Source organism: Trachypithecus francoisi, unplaced genomic scaffold (assembly GCF_009764315.1).
Source record: "Trachypithecus francoisi isolate TF-2019V2 unplaced genomic scaffold, Tfra_2.0 Lachesis_group15, whole genome shotgun sequence".
Lineage (NCBI taxonomy): Eukaryota > Metazoa > Chordata > Mammalia > Primates > Cercopithecidae > Trachypithecus > Trachypithecus francoisi.
The window spans coordinates 15830587-15845578 of record NW_022681460.1 but is presented as its reverse complement, the minus strand read 5'-3'; the positions used below and the strand labels follow the sequence as shown (position 1 = coordinate 15845578).

The following is a 14992-nucleotide window of genomic DNA, read 5'->3' as shown; positions in this document are numbered from 1 at the left end:
AGGCATTCAAATACAAGAAGCTCAAAGAACACCTGGGAAATTCTCTGCAAAAAGATCACTGCCTAGGCACACAGTCTTCAGGTTATCTAAAGTCAAGATGAAAAAAAAAAAAAACAAAAAACCTTAAGAGCTATGAGACAAAAGTATCAGGTAACTTATAAAGGAAAACCTATCAGATTAACAGTAGATTTCTCAGCAGAAACCCTACTAGCTAGACAGCAGTGGGGTCCTACCTTTGTTCTCCTTAAACAAAATAATTATCATATAAGAATTTTGTATCCAGTGCAGCTAAGCTTCATAAATGAAGGGAAGACACAGTCTTTTTTAGACAAACAAATGCGGAGAGAATTTGCCATTACCAAGCCAGAACTACAAGAACTACTAAAAGTAGCTCTAAATCTTGAAACAAATCCTTGAAATACACCAAAATAGAACCTCCTTAAAGCATAAATCTCACAGGACCTATAAAACAGCAATACAATGAAAAAAAAAAAATCCAAGGTTTTCAGGAAACAACTTGCAGGACCAATAGAATAGAACATTACATCTCAATACTAATGTTGAATGTAAATGGCCTAAATGCTTCACTTAAAAGATACAGAATGACAGAATGGCTAAGAATTCATCAACCAAGTATCTGTTGTCTTCCAGAGACTCACCTGACACATAAAAACTCTCATAAACTAAAGGTAAAGGGGTAGAAAAAAATATTCCACGCAAATGGAAACCAAAAGCAAGCAGACGTAGCTATTCTTACATAAGACAAAAGAAAATTTAAAGCAACGACAGTTACAAAAGACAAAGTGGGACATTATATAAGGATAAAAGGACTAGTCCAACAGAAAAAACATCACAATCTTAAATATACATGCACCCAACAGTAGAGCTCCCAAATTTATAAAACAGCTACTACTAGACTTAAGAAAAATGAGATCAACAGCAACACAGTAATAGTGGGGGACTTCAATACTCCACTGATGGTACTAGACAGGCCATCAAGACAGAAAGACAACAAAGAAACAATGGACTTAAACTATACCCTAGAACAAATGGACTTAATATTTTTCATATTTTCAGAACATTCTACCCAACAACTGCAGAACAGACATTCTTTTCATCAGCACATGGAACATTCTCCAAGACAGACCATATGATAGGCCACAAAACAAGTCTTAACAAATTTAAGAAAATTGAAATTATATCAAGTACTCTCTTAGACCACAGTGGAATAAAATTGGAAATCAACTCCAAAAGGAAGGCTCAAAACCACGCAAATACATGGGAATTAAATAACTTGCTCCTGAATGATCTTTGGGTCAACAATGAACTCAAGATGGAAATTCAAAAATTCTTTGAACTGAATGATAATAGTGACACAACCTATTAAAACCCACAGAATACAGCAAAGGCAGTGCTAAGAGGGAAGTTCATAGCATCAAAAAGTCTGAAAGAGCACAAATAGACAGTCTAAGGTCACACTCAAGGAGCTACAGAAATAAGAACAAACCAAACCTAAACCCAGCAGAAGAAAAGAAATAATCAAGATCAGAGCAGAGCTAAAAATTGTAACAAAAGAATTACAAAACATAATATAACAAAAAGCTGGTTTTTTGAAAAGATAAATTAGATTGATAGACCATTAGTGAGAATAACCAAGAAAAGAAGAGAGAAGAACCAAATAAGCTCCATTAGAAATGGAACAGAATATATTACAACTGATACCACATAAATACAAAAGATCATCCAAGGCTACTATGAACACCTCTATGTTGCATAAACTAGAAAATCTAGAGGAGATGGATAAATTCCTGGAAATATACAACCCTCCTAGTTTAAACCAGGAAGAAACAGAAACTGAACAGACCAATAACAAGCAGTGAGACTGAAATGGTAATTAAAAAGTTACCAAGAAAAAAAGGCCAGTATCAGATGGATTCATAGCTGAATGCTATCAGACATTCAAAGAATTGGTACCAATCCTATTGATACTATTTCAAAAGATGGAATCTTCTCTAAATCATTCTATGAAGCCAGTATCACCCTAATACCAAAACCGGGAAAGGACATAACAAATAAAGAAAACTACAGACTAATATCCCTGATGAACATAAATGCAAAATTCTCGACAAAATATTAGCTAACTGAATTCAACAGCATGTCAAAAAGATAATCCACCATGATCAAGTGGGTTTCACATAAGGGATGCAGGGACAGTTTAACATATGCAAGTCAATAAACGTGATACACCACAAAAACAGAATTAAAAACAAAAATCACACGATCATCTCAATAGATGCAGAAAAGGCGGCTGATGAGATCCAGCATCTCTTTATGATTAAAGCCCTCAGCAAAATTAGCATAGAAGGGACATATCTTAAAGTAATAAAAACCATCTACGACAAACCCACAGTCAACATTATACTGAACAGGGAAAAGTTGAAAAAAATCTTCCTGAGAACTGAAAAAAGACAAAGATGCCCACTTTCACCACTTCTATTCAATATAATACTGGAAGTCCTAGCCAGAGCAATCAGATAAGACAAAGAATAAAGGGTATCCAAATCGGCAAAGAGGAAGTCAAATTGTTGCTTCTGCTGATGACATGATCACATACCTAGGAAACCCTAAAGGCTCCTCAAAAAAGCTCCTAGAACTGGTAAATTAATTCAGCAAAGTTTCAGGATACAAAATTAACGTACAAAAATGAGTAGCCCTGCTATGTACTAACAGTGACCAAGATGAGAATAAATCAAGAACTCAACCCCTTTTACTGCAAAAAATAATAATAAAATAAAATAAAATAAAATACTTTGGAGTATATTTAACCAAGGAGGTGAAAGACCTCTACAAGAAAAATTAGAAAACATTGCTGAAGGAAATCACAGATGACACAAACAGAAACACATCCCATGCTCCATATAACATGGGATATTATAAAAATCCCACAAAATAAAATATCCATGTTTAAAAAATCACCACACTGCCAAAAGCAATCTACAAATTCAATGCAGTTCCCATCCAAATACGACCACCATTCTTCACAGAACTAGAAAAAACAGTCCTAAAATTCATATGGCACCAAAAAAGAGTCTGCATAGCCAAAGCAAGACTAAGAGCAAATCTGGAGGCATCACATTACCCAACTTTGAACTATACTATAAGGCCATAGTCACCAAAACAGCATGGTACTGGTATAAAAACGGGCACACAGACCAATGGAACAGAATAGAGAACCCAGAAATAAAGCAAAATACTTACAGCCTACTGATCTTCAACAAAGCAAACAAAAACATAAAGTGGAGAAAGGATACCCTATTCAACAAATGGTGCTGGGACAACTGACAAGCCACATGTAGAAGAATGAAATGGATTCTCATCTCTCACCTTATATAAAAATCAACTTAAAATAGATGAAAGACTTAAATCTAAGACCCCAAATCATAAAAATTCTAGAAGAGCACATTGGAAAAACTCTTCTAGACACTGACTTAGGCAAAGACTTCATGATCAAGAACTCAAAAGCAAATGCAACAAAAACAAAGATAAATAGATGGGACTTAATTAAAGTAAAAAGCTTATATACAGCAAAAAATATAATCAGCAGAGTAAACAGACAACCCACAGAGTGAGGAAAAAATCTTTACAATCTGTATATACAACAAAGGAGGAATATCTAGAATCTACAAGGAACTCAAACACATCAGCAAGAAAAAACCAAACAAACAATCACATCAAAATGTAGGCTAAGGCATGAAAAGACAATTCTAAAAAGAAGATATACAAATGGTCAACAAACATATAAGAAAATGCCCAACATCACTAGTGATCAGGGAAGTGCAAACCAAAACTATAATGTGATACCACCTTACTCCTGCAAGAATGGTCATAATCAAAAAATAAAAAAATTATAGATGTTGGCATGGATGTAGTGAAAAGGGAACACATTTCCACTGTTGGTGGGTATGTAAACTAGCACAACCACTATGGAAAACAGTGTGAAGATTCCTTAAAAAATTAAAAGTAGATTCTACCATTTGATCCAGCAATCCTGCTCCTGATCTGCCCAGAGGAAAATAAAGTCATTATACAAAAAAGATACACACACGTTTATAGCAGCACAATTCGCAACTGCTAAAATGTGGAACCAGCCCAAATATCCATCAATCAAAGAGTGGATAAAGAAAAAGAAAATGTGATACACACAGACACACACACACACACACACACACATACACACACACCCCCACCCCATGGAATACTACTCAGCCATAAAAAGAAATGAAATAGGCAGAGCAAGATGGCCAAATAAGAACAGCTCCAGTCTCCAGCTCCCAGCACCAGCGACACAGAAGACGGGTGATTTCTGCATTTTAAACTGAGGTACCGGGTTCATCTCACTAGGGAGTGCCGGCTAATCGGTGCTGGTCAGCTACTGCAGCCCGACCAGCTAGAACTGAAGCAGGGCGAGGCATCGCCTCACCTGGGAAGCCCAAGGGAGAAGGGAATCCCTTTTCCTAGCCAGGGGAACTGAGACACACAACACCTGGAAAATCGGGTAACTCCCACCCCAATACTGCGCTTTACCAAGGGTTTTAGCAAACGGCACACCAGGAGATTATATCCCACACCTGGCCAGGAGGGTCCCACGCCGCGGAGCCTCCCTCATCCCTAGCACAGCAGTCTGCGATCTAAGGGCAAGGCAGCAGCGAGGCTAGGGGAGGGGCGCCCGCCATTGCTGAGGCTTAAGTAGGTAAACAAAGCCGCTGGGAAGCTCCAACTGGGCCCACAGCAGCTCAAGGAGGCCTGCCTGTCTCTGTAGATTCCACCTCTGGGGACAGGGCACAGCTAAACAAACAAACAAAAAAAGCAGCAGAAACCTCTGCAGACGCAAACGATCCTGTCTGACAGCTTTGAAGAGAGCAGTGGATCTCCCAGCATGGAGGCTGAGATCTGAGAATGGACAGACCGCCGGCTCAAGTGGGTCCCTGACCCCTGAGTAGCCTAACTGGGAGACATCCCCCACTAGGGGCAGTCCGACACCCCACACCTCACACAGCGGGGTACACCCTTGAGACGAAGCTTCCAAAGCAAGAATCAGACAGGCACACTCGCTGTTCAACATTATTCTATCTTCTGCAGCCTCTGCTGCTGATACCCAGGCAAACAGGGTCTAGAGTGGACCTCAAGCAATCTCCAACAGACCTACAGCTAAGGGTCCTGACTCTTAGAAGGAAAACTACCAAACAGAAAGGACACTCACACCAAAACCCCATCAGTACGTCACCATCATCAAAGACCAGAGGCAGATAAAACCACAAAGATGGGGAAAAAGCAGGGCAGAAAAGCTGGAAATTCAAGAAATAAGAGCGCATCTCCCCCTCCAAAGGAACACAGCTCATTGACAGCAACGGATCAAAGCTGGACAGAGAATGACGTTAACGAGTTGAGAGAAGAAGGCTTCAGTCCATCAAACTTCTCAGAGATAAAGGAGGAGTTACGTACCCAGCGCAAAGAAACTAAAAATCTTAAAAAAAGAATGGAAGAATGGATAACTAGAATAATCAATGCAGAGAAGGCCATAAACGAACTGACAGAGATAAAAATAATGACATGAGAAATATGTGACAAATGCACAAGCTTCAGTAACCGACTCGATCAACTGGAAGAAAGAGTATCAGCGATTGAGGATCAAATGAATGAAATGAAGCGAGAAGAGAAGTCTAAAGAAAAAAGAGGAAAAAGAAATGAACAAAGCCTTCAAGAAGTATGGGATTATGTGAAAAGATCAAATCTACGTCTGATTGGGGTGCCTGAAAGTGAGGGGGAAAATGGAACCAAGTTGGAAAACACTCTTCAGGATATCATCCAGGAGAACTTCCGCAACCTAGTAAGGCAGGCCAACATTCAAATTCAGGAAATACAGAGAATGCCACAAAGATATTCCTCGAGAAGAGCAACTCCAAGACACATAATTGTCAGATTCACCAAAGTTGAAATGAAGGAAAAATTGTTAACGGCAGCCAGAGAGAAAGGTCGGGTTACCCACAAAGGGAAGCCCATCAGAATAACAGCAGATCTCTCGGCAGAAACTCTACAAGCCAAAAGAGAGTGGGGGCCAATATTCAACATACTTAAAGAAATAATTTTCAACCCAGAATTTCATATCCAGCCAAACTAAGTTTCATCAGTGAAGGAGAAATAAAATCCTTTACAGATAAGCAAATGCTTAGAGATTTTGTCACCACCAGGCCTGCCTTACAAGAGACCCTGAAGGAAGCCCTAAACATGGAAAGGAACAACCGGTACCAGCCATTGCAAAAACATGCCAAAATGTAAAGACCATCGATGCTAGGAAGAAACTACATCAACTAATGAGCAAAATAACCAGTTAATATCATAATGGCAGGATCAAGTTCACACATAACAATATTAACCTTAAATGTAAATGGACTAAATGGTCCAATTAAAAGACACAGACTGGCAAATTGGATAAAGAGTCAAGGTCCATCAGTTTGCTGTATACAGGAGACCCATCTCACATGCAGAGACACACATAGGCTCAAAATAAAGGGATGGAGGAAGATCTACCAAGCAAATGGAGAACAAAAAAAAGCAGGGGTTGCAATACTAGTCTCTAATAAAACAGACTTTAGACCATCAAAGATCAAAAGAGACAAAGAAGGCCATTACATAATGATACAGGGATCAATTCAACAGGAAGAGCTAACTCTCCTAAATATATATGCACCCAATACAGGAGCACCCAGATTCATAAAGCAAGCCCTTAGAGACTTACAAAGGGACTTAGACTCCCATACAATAATAATGGGAGACTTCAACACCCCACTGTCAACATTAGACAGAAAGTTAACAAGGATATCTAGGAATTGAACTCATCTCTGCACCAAGCGGACCTAATAGACATCTACAGAACTCCCCACCCCAAATCAACATTCTTCTCAGCACCACATCACACTTATTCCAAAATTGACCACATGATTGGAAGTAAAGCACTCCTCAGCTAATGTACAAGAACAGAAATTATAACAAACTGTCTCTCAGACCACAGTGCAATCAAACTAGAACCAGGACTAAGAAACTCAATCAAAACCGTTCAACTACATGGAAACTGAATAACCTGCTACTGAATGACTACTGGGTACATAACGAAATGAAGGCAGAAATAAAGATGTTCTTTGAAACCAATGAGAACAAAGATACAACATACCAGAATCTCTGGGACACATTTAAAGCAGTGTGTAGAGGGAAATTTATAGCACTAAATGCCCACAAGAGAAAGCAGGAAAGATCTAACATTGACACTCTAACATCACAATTAAAAGAACTAGAGAAGCAAGAGCAAACACATTCAAAAGCTAGCAGAAGGCAAGAAATAACTAAGATCAGAGCAGAACTGAAGGAGAGAGAGACACAAAAAACCCTCCAAAAAATCAATGAATCCAGGAGTTGGTTTTTTGAAAAGATCAACAAAATTGATAGACCGCTAGCAAGACTAATAAAGAAGAAAAGAAAGAAAAACCAAATAGATGCAATAAAAAATGATAAAGGGGTTATCACCACCGACCCCACAGAAATACAAACTACCATCAGAGAATACTATAAACACCTCTACGCAAATCAACTAGAAAATGTAGAAGAAATGGATAATTTCCTGGACACTTACACTCTCCCAAGACTAAACCAGGAAGAAGTTGAATCCCTGAATAGACCAATAGCAGGCTCTGAAATTGAGGCAATAATTAATAGCCTACCAAACAAAAAAGGTCCAGGACCAGACGGATTCACAGCCGAATTCTACCGGAGGTACAAGGAGGAGCTGGTACCATTCCTTCTGAAACTATTCCAATCAATAGAAAAAGAGGGAATCCTCCCTAACTCATTTTATGAGGCCAACATCATCCTGATACCAAAGCCTGGCAGAGACACAGCAAAAAAAGAGAATTTTAGACCAATATCCCTGATGAACATCGATGCAAAAATCCTCAATAAAATACTGGCAAACCGGATCCAGCAGCACATCAAAAAGCTTATCCACCATGACCAAGTGGGCTTCATCCCTGGGATGCAAGGCTGGTTCAACATTCGCAAATCAATAAACGTAATCCAGCATATAAACAGAACCAAAGACAAAAACCACATGATTATCTCAATAGATGCAGAAAAGGCCTTTGACAAAATTCAGCAGCCCTTCATGCTAAAAACTCTCAATAAATTCGGTATTGATCGAATGTATCTCAAAAGAAGAAGAGCTATTTATAACAAACCCATAGCCAATATCATACTGAATGGGCAAAAACTGGAAGCATTCCCTTTGAAAACTGGCACAAGACAGGGATGCCCTCTCTCACCACTCCTATTCAACATAGTGTTGGAAGTTCTGGTTAGGGCAATCAAGCAAGAGAAAGAAATAAAGGGTATTCAGTTAGGAAAAGAAGAAGTCAAATTGTCCCTGTTTGCAGATGACATGATTGTATATTTAGAAAACCCCATCATCTCAGCCCCAAATCCCCTTAAACTGATAAGCAACTTCAGCAAAGTCTCAGGATACAAAATTAATGTGCAAAAATCACAAGCATTCTTATACACCAGTAACAGTCAAACAGAGAGCCAAATCAGGAATGAACTTCCATTCACAGTTGCTTCAAAGAGAATAAAATACCTAGGAATCCAACATACAAGGGATGTAAAGGACCTCTTCAAGGAGAACTACAAACCATTGCTCAGTGAAATAAAAGAGGACACAAACAAATGGAAGAACATATCATGTTCATGGATAGGAAGAATCAATATCGTGAAAATGGCCATACTGCCCAAGGTAATTGATAGATTCAATGCCATCCCCATCAAGCTACCAATGACTTTCTTCACAGGATTAGAAAACACTGCTTTAAAGTTCATATGGAACCAAAATAGAGCTCACATTGTCAAGACAATCCTAAGTCAAAAGAACAAAGCTGGAGGCATCATGCTACCTGACTTCAAACTATACTACAAGGCTACAGTAACCAAAACAGCATGATACTGGTACCAAAACAGAGATATAGACCAATGGAACAGAACAGAGTCTTCAGAAATAATACCACACATCTACAGCCATCTGATCTTTGACAAACCTGAGAAAAACAAGAAATGGGGACAGGATTCCCTATGTAATAAATGGTGCTGGGAAAATTGGCTAGCCATAAGTAGAAAGCTGAAACTGGATCCTTTGCCTTATATGAAAATTAATTCAAGATGGATTAGAGACTTAAATGTTAGATCTAATACCATAAAAACCCTAGAAGAAAACCTAGGTAATACCATTTAGGACATAGGCATGGTCAAGGACTTCATGTCTAAAACACCAAAAGCAATGGCAACAAAAGCCAAAATTGACAAATGGGATCTAATTAAACTAAAGAGCTTCTGCACAGCAAAAGAAACTACCATCAGAGTGAACAGGCAACCTACAGAATGGGAGAAAATTTGTGCAATCTACTCATCTGACAAAGGGCTAATATCCAGAACCTAGAAAGAACTCAAACAAATTTACAAGAAAAAAACAAACAACCCCATCAAAAAGTGGGCAAAGGATATGAACAGACATTTCTCAAAAGAAGACATCCATACAGCCAACAGACACATGCAAAAATGCTCGTCAGCACTGGCCATCAGAGAAATGCAAATCAAAACCACAATGAGATACCATAGCACACGAGTTAGAATGGCAATCATTAAAAAGTCAGGAAACAACAGGTGCTGGAGAGGATGTGGAGAAATAGGAACACTTTTACACTGTTGGTGGGATTGTAAACTAGTTCAACCATTATGGAAAACAGTATGGCGATTCCTCAAGGATCTAGAACTAGAAGTACCATATGACCCCACCATCCCATTACTGGGTATATACCCAAAGGATTATAAATCATGCTGCTATAAAGACACATGCACACGTATGTTCATTGCGGCACTATTCACAATAGCAAAGACTTGGAATCAACCCAAATGTCCATCAGTGACAGACTGGATTAAGAAAATGTGGCACATATACACCATGGAACACTATGCAGCCATAAAAAAGGATGAGTTTGTGTCCTTTGTAGGGACATGGATGCAGCTGGAAACCATCATTCTCAGCAAACTATCGCAAGAACAGAAAACCAAACACCGCATGTTCTCACTCCTAGGTGGGAACAGAACAATGAGATCACTTGGACTCGGGAAGGGGAACATCACACACCGGGGCCTATCATGGGGACGGGGGAGCGGGAAGGGATTGCACTGGGAGTTACACCTGATGTAAATGACGAGTTGATGGGTGCTGACGAGTTGATGGGTGCACCACACCAACATGGCACAAGTATACATATGTAACAAACCTGCACGTTATGCACATGTACCCTAGAACTTAAAGTATATTAAAAAAATAAAAAATAAAAAGGAAATGAAATAGTGGCATTTGCAGCAACTTGGATGAAATTGGAGACCATTATTCCATGTGAAGTAACTCAGGAATGGAAAACTAAACATTGTATATTCTCACTCATAAGTGGCATCTAAGCTATGAAGACACAAAGGCATAAAAATAATACACCGGACTTTGGGGACTCGGAGGAAAGGGTGGGAGCAGGTTAGGGATAAAAGACTATACACTGGGTATAGTGTACACTGCTCGGGTGATGGGTGCACCAAAATCTCAGAAACCACCATTAAAGAACTCATTCACATAACCAATATCAACTGTTTCCCAAAAACCTATTGAAATAGAAAAATGGATGACATAAAATAACATTTTGGCTGGAATTGCACTGAATTTATATAATTAATTTGAAGATGTGGCATCTTTAAAATATTGTCTTCCACCAGGAACATAATATAGCTCCTATTTATTTAGGTCTTCAGTTATTTCTCTCAATATTGTACACTTTATTTTTGCACAGAAAGCTTGCAATAGATTTTGTTAATTTATCCCTAGGTACTTGTATTTTGTAATACTACTGAAAATGGCATTTCTTTAACATTTAGTTTCCAATTGATTATGTTGGGATCTGGATATACAACTGATTTTTATGTAATGGAAAAAAGTGGTGACAATAAGCCTCCTTGTCTTATTCTCAGGGTCAAAGAGAATACTTTAGCCAAGAGCGTGAAGCTTTGGAGATATCCTATAATGGGATGAAAGAAGTTCTTTTCTATTTCTAGTTTCCTACTATTTTTATTATGAATAGATGCTGGGTTTTATTAATTGGGTTTTTCTGCATCCACTGAAATAATCATAAATTAAACTGATATTCCAATGTTAATTTTGCAACTTTTTATATATTCTGAATTTGCTAATATTTCTGTAAGACGCTTTTGTATCCATATTACATTGTATTCTTATTATAGTAATTTATCTAATGTTTACTATATTTATTTATCTGATATTTCTAAGTTTAGTTTTTCATTCTTATGGAAATTTTCAGACACATGTAACAGTAAAGAGGTCAGTATAACAAACTGTTATACTCATCACTCAACTTCAATAATTATTAATCTTTTCATCTGTGTATCTCTCTTGTACCTCTGTTAGGTGGTCTTTTTTTTTTTTTTTTTTTTTTTTTTTGAGATGGAGTCTCCCACTGTCGCCCAGGCTGGAGTGCAGTGGCACAATCTTGGTTCATTGCAAGCTCCACCTCCTGGGTTCATGCCGTTCTCCTGCCTCAGCCTCCCAAGTAGCTGGGACTACAGGCGCTCGTCACCATGCCTGGTTAATTTTTTTTTGTATTTTTAGTAGAGACCGGGTTTCACCATGTTAGCCAGGATGGTCTCGATCTCCTGACCTCATGATCTGCCCACCTCAGTCTCCCAAAGTGCTGGGATTACAGGCTTGAGCCACCGTGCCCGGCTAGGTTGTCTTAAAGTAAATTCAAGACACCATAGAATTTCATCCCAAAATACTTTAAGTCTGTATATCTAAATAAGAATTCTTATTAAGCTACATGACACCCAAAAAATATAACAATAATTCTTTTTTTTTGAGACGGAGTCTCGCTCTGTCGCCCAGGCTGGAGTGCAGTGGCCGGATCTCAGCTCACTGCAAGCTCCGCCTCCCGGGTTCACGCCATTCTCCTGCCTCAGCCTCCGGAGTAGCTGGGACTACAGGCGCCAGCCATCTCGCCCGGCTAGTTTTTTGTATTTTTTTAGTAGAGACGGGGTTTCACCGTGTTAGCCAGGATGGTCTCGATCTCCTGACCTCGTGATCCGCCCGTCTCGGCCTCCCAAAGTGCTGGGATTACAGGCTTGAGCCACCGCGCCCGGCCAATAATTCTTTACTATCATCATATACCAGTTAGTGTTGAAAACGTCACCAGCATCTCCCAAATAGTTTCTTAAAAGTTGGTTTGGTTGACTGAAAATACAGGACTCACAAATTGCATTTGGTTGATACATCACTTAAATGTCCTTTAACCTATAGTTCTCCTTCATTCTTTTTTCTTTCCCTTTATTCACTGATGAAATTGGGTCATTTCCCCGACAGAACTTCCCTCATTTTGGATTCTGCTTATTGCCTTTCTACAGTGTCAACTAACTTGGTACTCTAGTTCCTACGAATTGGTAATTACAGAGGTTTAATACAATCTGGGTTTGATGTTTTGGCAAGACAGAATGTATTTCTTACGGCATCACATCATGAGGCACAAAATGGCTGAACGTTTCTTTGTGATAAGATTGATCAGTAAGTTCAGGTGTTACCAGCCTTCTTCACTCATTAAGTTTCACCTAAGTTTTAGCAGTTTTAGCAGCCATGGATGATCACTGCCTACGTCCATTATTTCATTAGGGATTATAAAGTGTGACATATCAATTCTATCATTCCATTTTCACTTTTTAAAAGCTGGAATTCTTCTATAAAGAGAAACTGTGCTGCATCAATTAGTTACCTTGCATTAGAATTTGTAAAGGAGAAGTAAGATAATTGTTTCATTTTTTCCTTTTATGATTTTCAGAGTTGGTTCTCTTGCATCCTCTAAACGTTGACAAATGAGACATAACACACTTTTAAGAAAACATTTAAAGTAAAATGAATCTTTCACTTATATACTATCTCTATAATTAAAATAATATATGCCCTTAATAATTTAAAATAAAAAATGTAAACATTTATCTTTTGGGGATAAATTCCTCTCGATTAGATCATTATAAATTCAACACAGTTATATAGAACATCATGGTATTTTGAGATTAAAAAAGATTTAATTGTAATAATAAGCTTCTTGGTATTTTATGCTGCTAGAATTAAAATTATCCACATTATCTACACTGTTCTGAAATTCTAATAAATGTGAACTTGCTTCAGAGGGATCACTGGCTAACAAATCCTTTAGGATGACAGTGATTTTCATGACATCAAGAATCTTGGTAGCAATATGTATATTCTTGTGCCTTTCCAAAAGAAATAAGATTACTCTAAGTTATCCTCAGTATGCCTGAGCCAAACCAGGACATCAAAGATAGGAGTGTGTCTCAATCAAACCAGAATCTTATAATTTATTGAGTTCATCACTGAAGCTGATTTAGATTCCTGTCATCAAAGTGCCAAATGCTTGCTCAAAACCCGTTATTCTTTTTGATAACACTGGGAATGATGAAAACAATTTAATTTCAGTAGATTAATTTTTAAAAAGGTCTTTGTGGTTTTGATTTGAATTTCCCGGATCATTAGTGACACTGAGCATTTTGTCATATGTTTGTCAGGCATTTGTATACCTTCTTTAGAGAATTGTCTATTCAGGTCCTTAGCCCACTTTTTGATAGGATTGTTTTTTTCCTGCTGATTTATTTGAATTCCTTGTAGATTCTAGATATTAGTCCTTTGTCAGATGTATGAAAAGGAATGAATGCTAAAACTGCAATTCTCTGAAGAAAGTATTAACGTCTGATCAGAGTAAGAATGTAAATCCTCCTGCCACGATGCAGTTTTCAGAATTTTTCATTTTAATGTAATATTAATAAGATAAGGAGTATTTTCACATTAATAGTGAAAGAAATACACTGGAAGAATATCTACTATATGTTATTTAATATTTTTAAGCTAGAATTATGCTATAAAAAGAAACAAATAAATTGGTATCCCTACCCTTACAATGACACTTCCTGAAGCTAAATATCTCTACTTATGTTAAATAAATAAGAAGAAAAAACAGCATGAACATATATAATTTTACAAATTTACTTTGACTATTTTAGGGTCAAGAAATTATTTGTATAACTATGAAGATGGATACAATAATCTTTTCTTTCTATTGTTCACTGTCTTTGTGCCTTCAGACTCATAAGGAAAGAAAAATTAAAGGGCTGAAAATGCATATCAAGTAAAATAAATTTTGCTTACAGCAAGAAGATTTTTATAAGGCAAACACTGAAATAGCAAATTTATTGGGAGTTGGGGGCTTTTCCTGCTTCTCACCAAAGTCAATTAATCCATGAGTTTCCCTCCCCTTCTGAGATGCTCACATTTTGGGGGGCATCAATCAAGAGGTTTTATTATTACAGGGAAGCTGCTGTGTATTTCCAGAAGTACAATAACATTTTGGACTATTCGGTCAAACTGCCTTTACCAAAACTATAGTTCTTCGTGCTGTTTGAAAAGTTCATTCTTCAGAGTAAAAGGTGGGAACACTTGGTAATTTGGCTTTCACATACCAGCTCACACTAGTTATGACTGCTTTAACAACAAATGACTGGAAGTAGGTTAGTTTTCTGCTTCGTTGCAGTAATCTCTTTGAAGAAACTGGTCCAGGTTTTGACCACTCAATTTAGGATTCTTATACCTGACCATAAAACATAGAGATGTTTACAGATTCTTTCTATCCCCTTTATGAATCAAGAAAGGCTGACTTCATGTTAAAGAGTTCAGAAAGGTATCCTAGAGTCTATAGCCATACCGCCCTGCAAGAGCCCAATCTCACCTGATCACAGAAGTGAAGCAGGGTTGGGCCTGGTTAGTACT

The 14992-nt window shown here is 37.9% G+C and overlaps 1 protein-coding gene across 3 annotated transcripts in view; it reads right to left on the bottom strand.

The window, feature by feature from the left end:
• Positions 1 to 14992, bottom strand: part of NT5DC1 (5'-nucleotidase domain containing 1) — a 150688-nt gene that overhangs the window by 64748 nt on the left and 70948 nt on the right. The gene's annotated exons all lie outside the window — the stretch shown is intronic.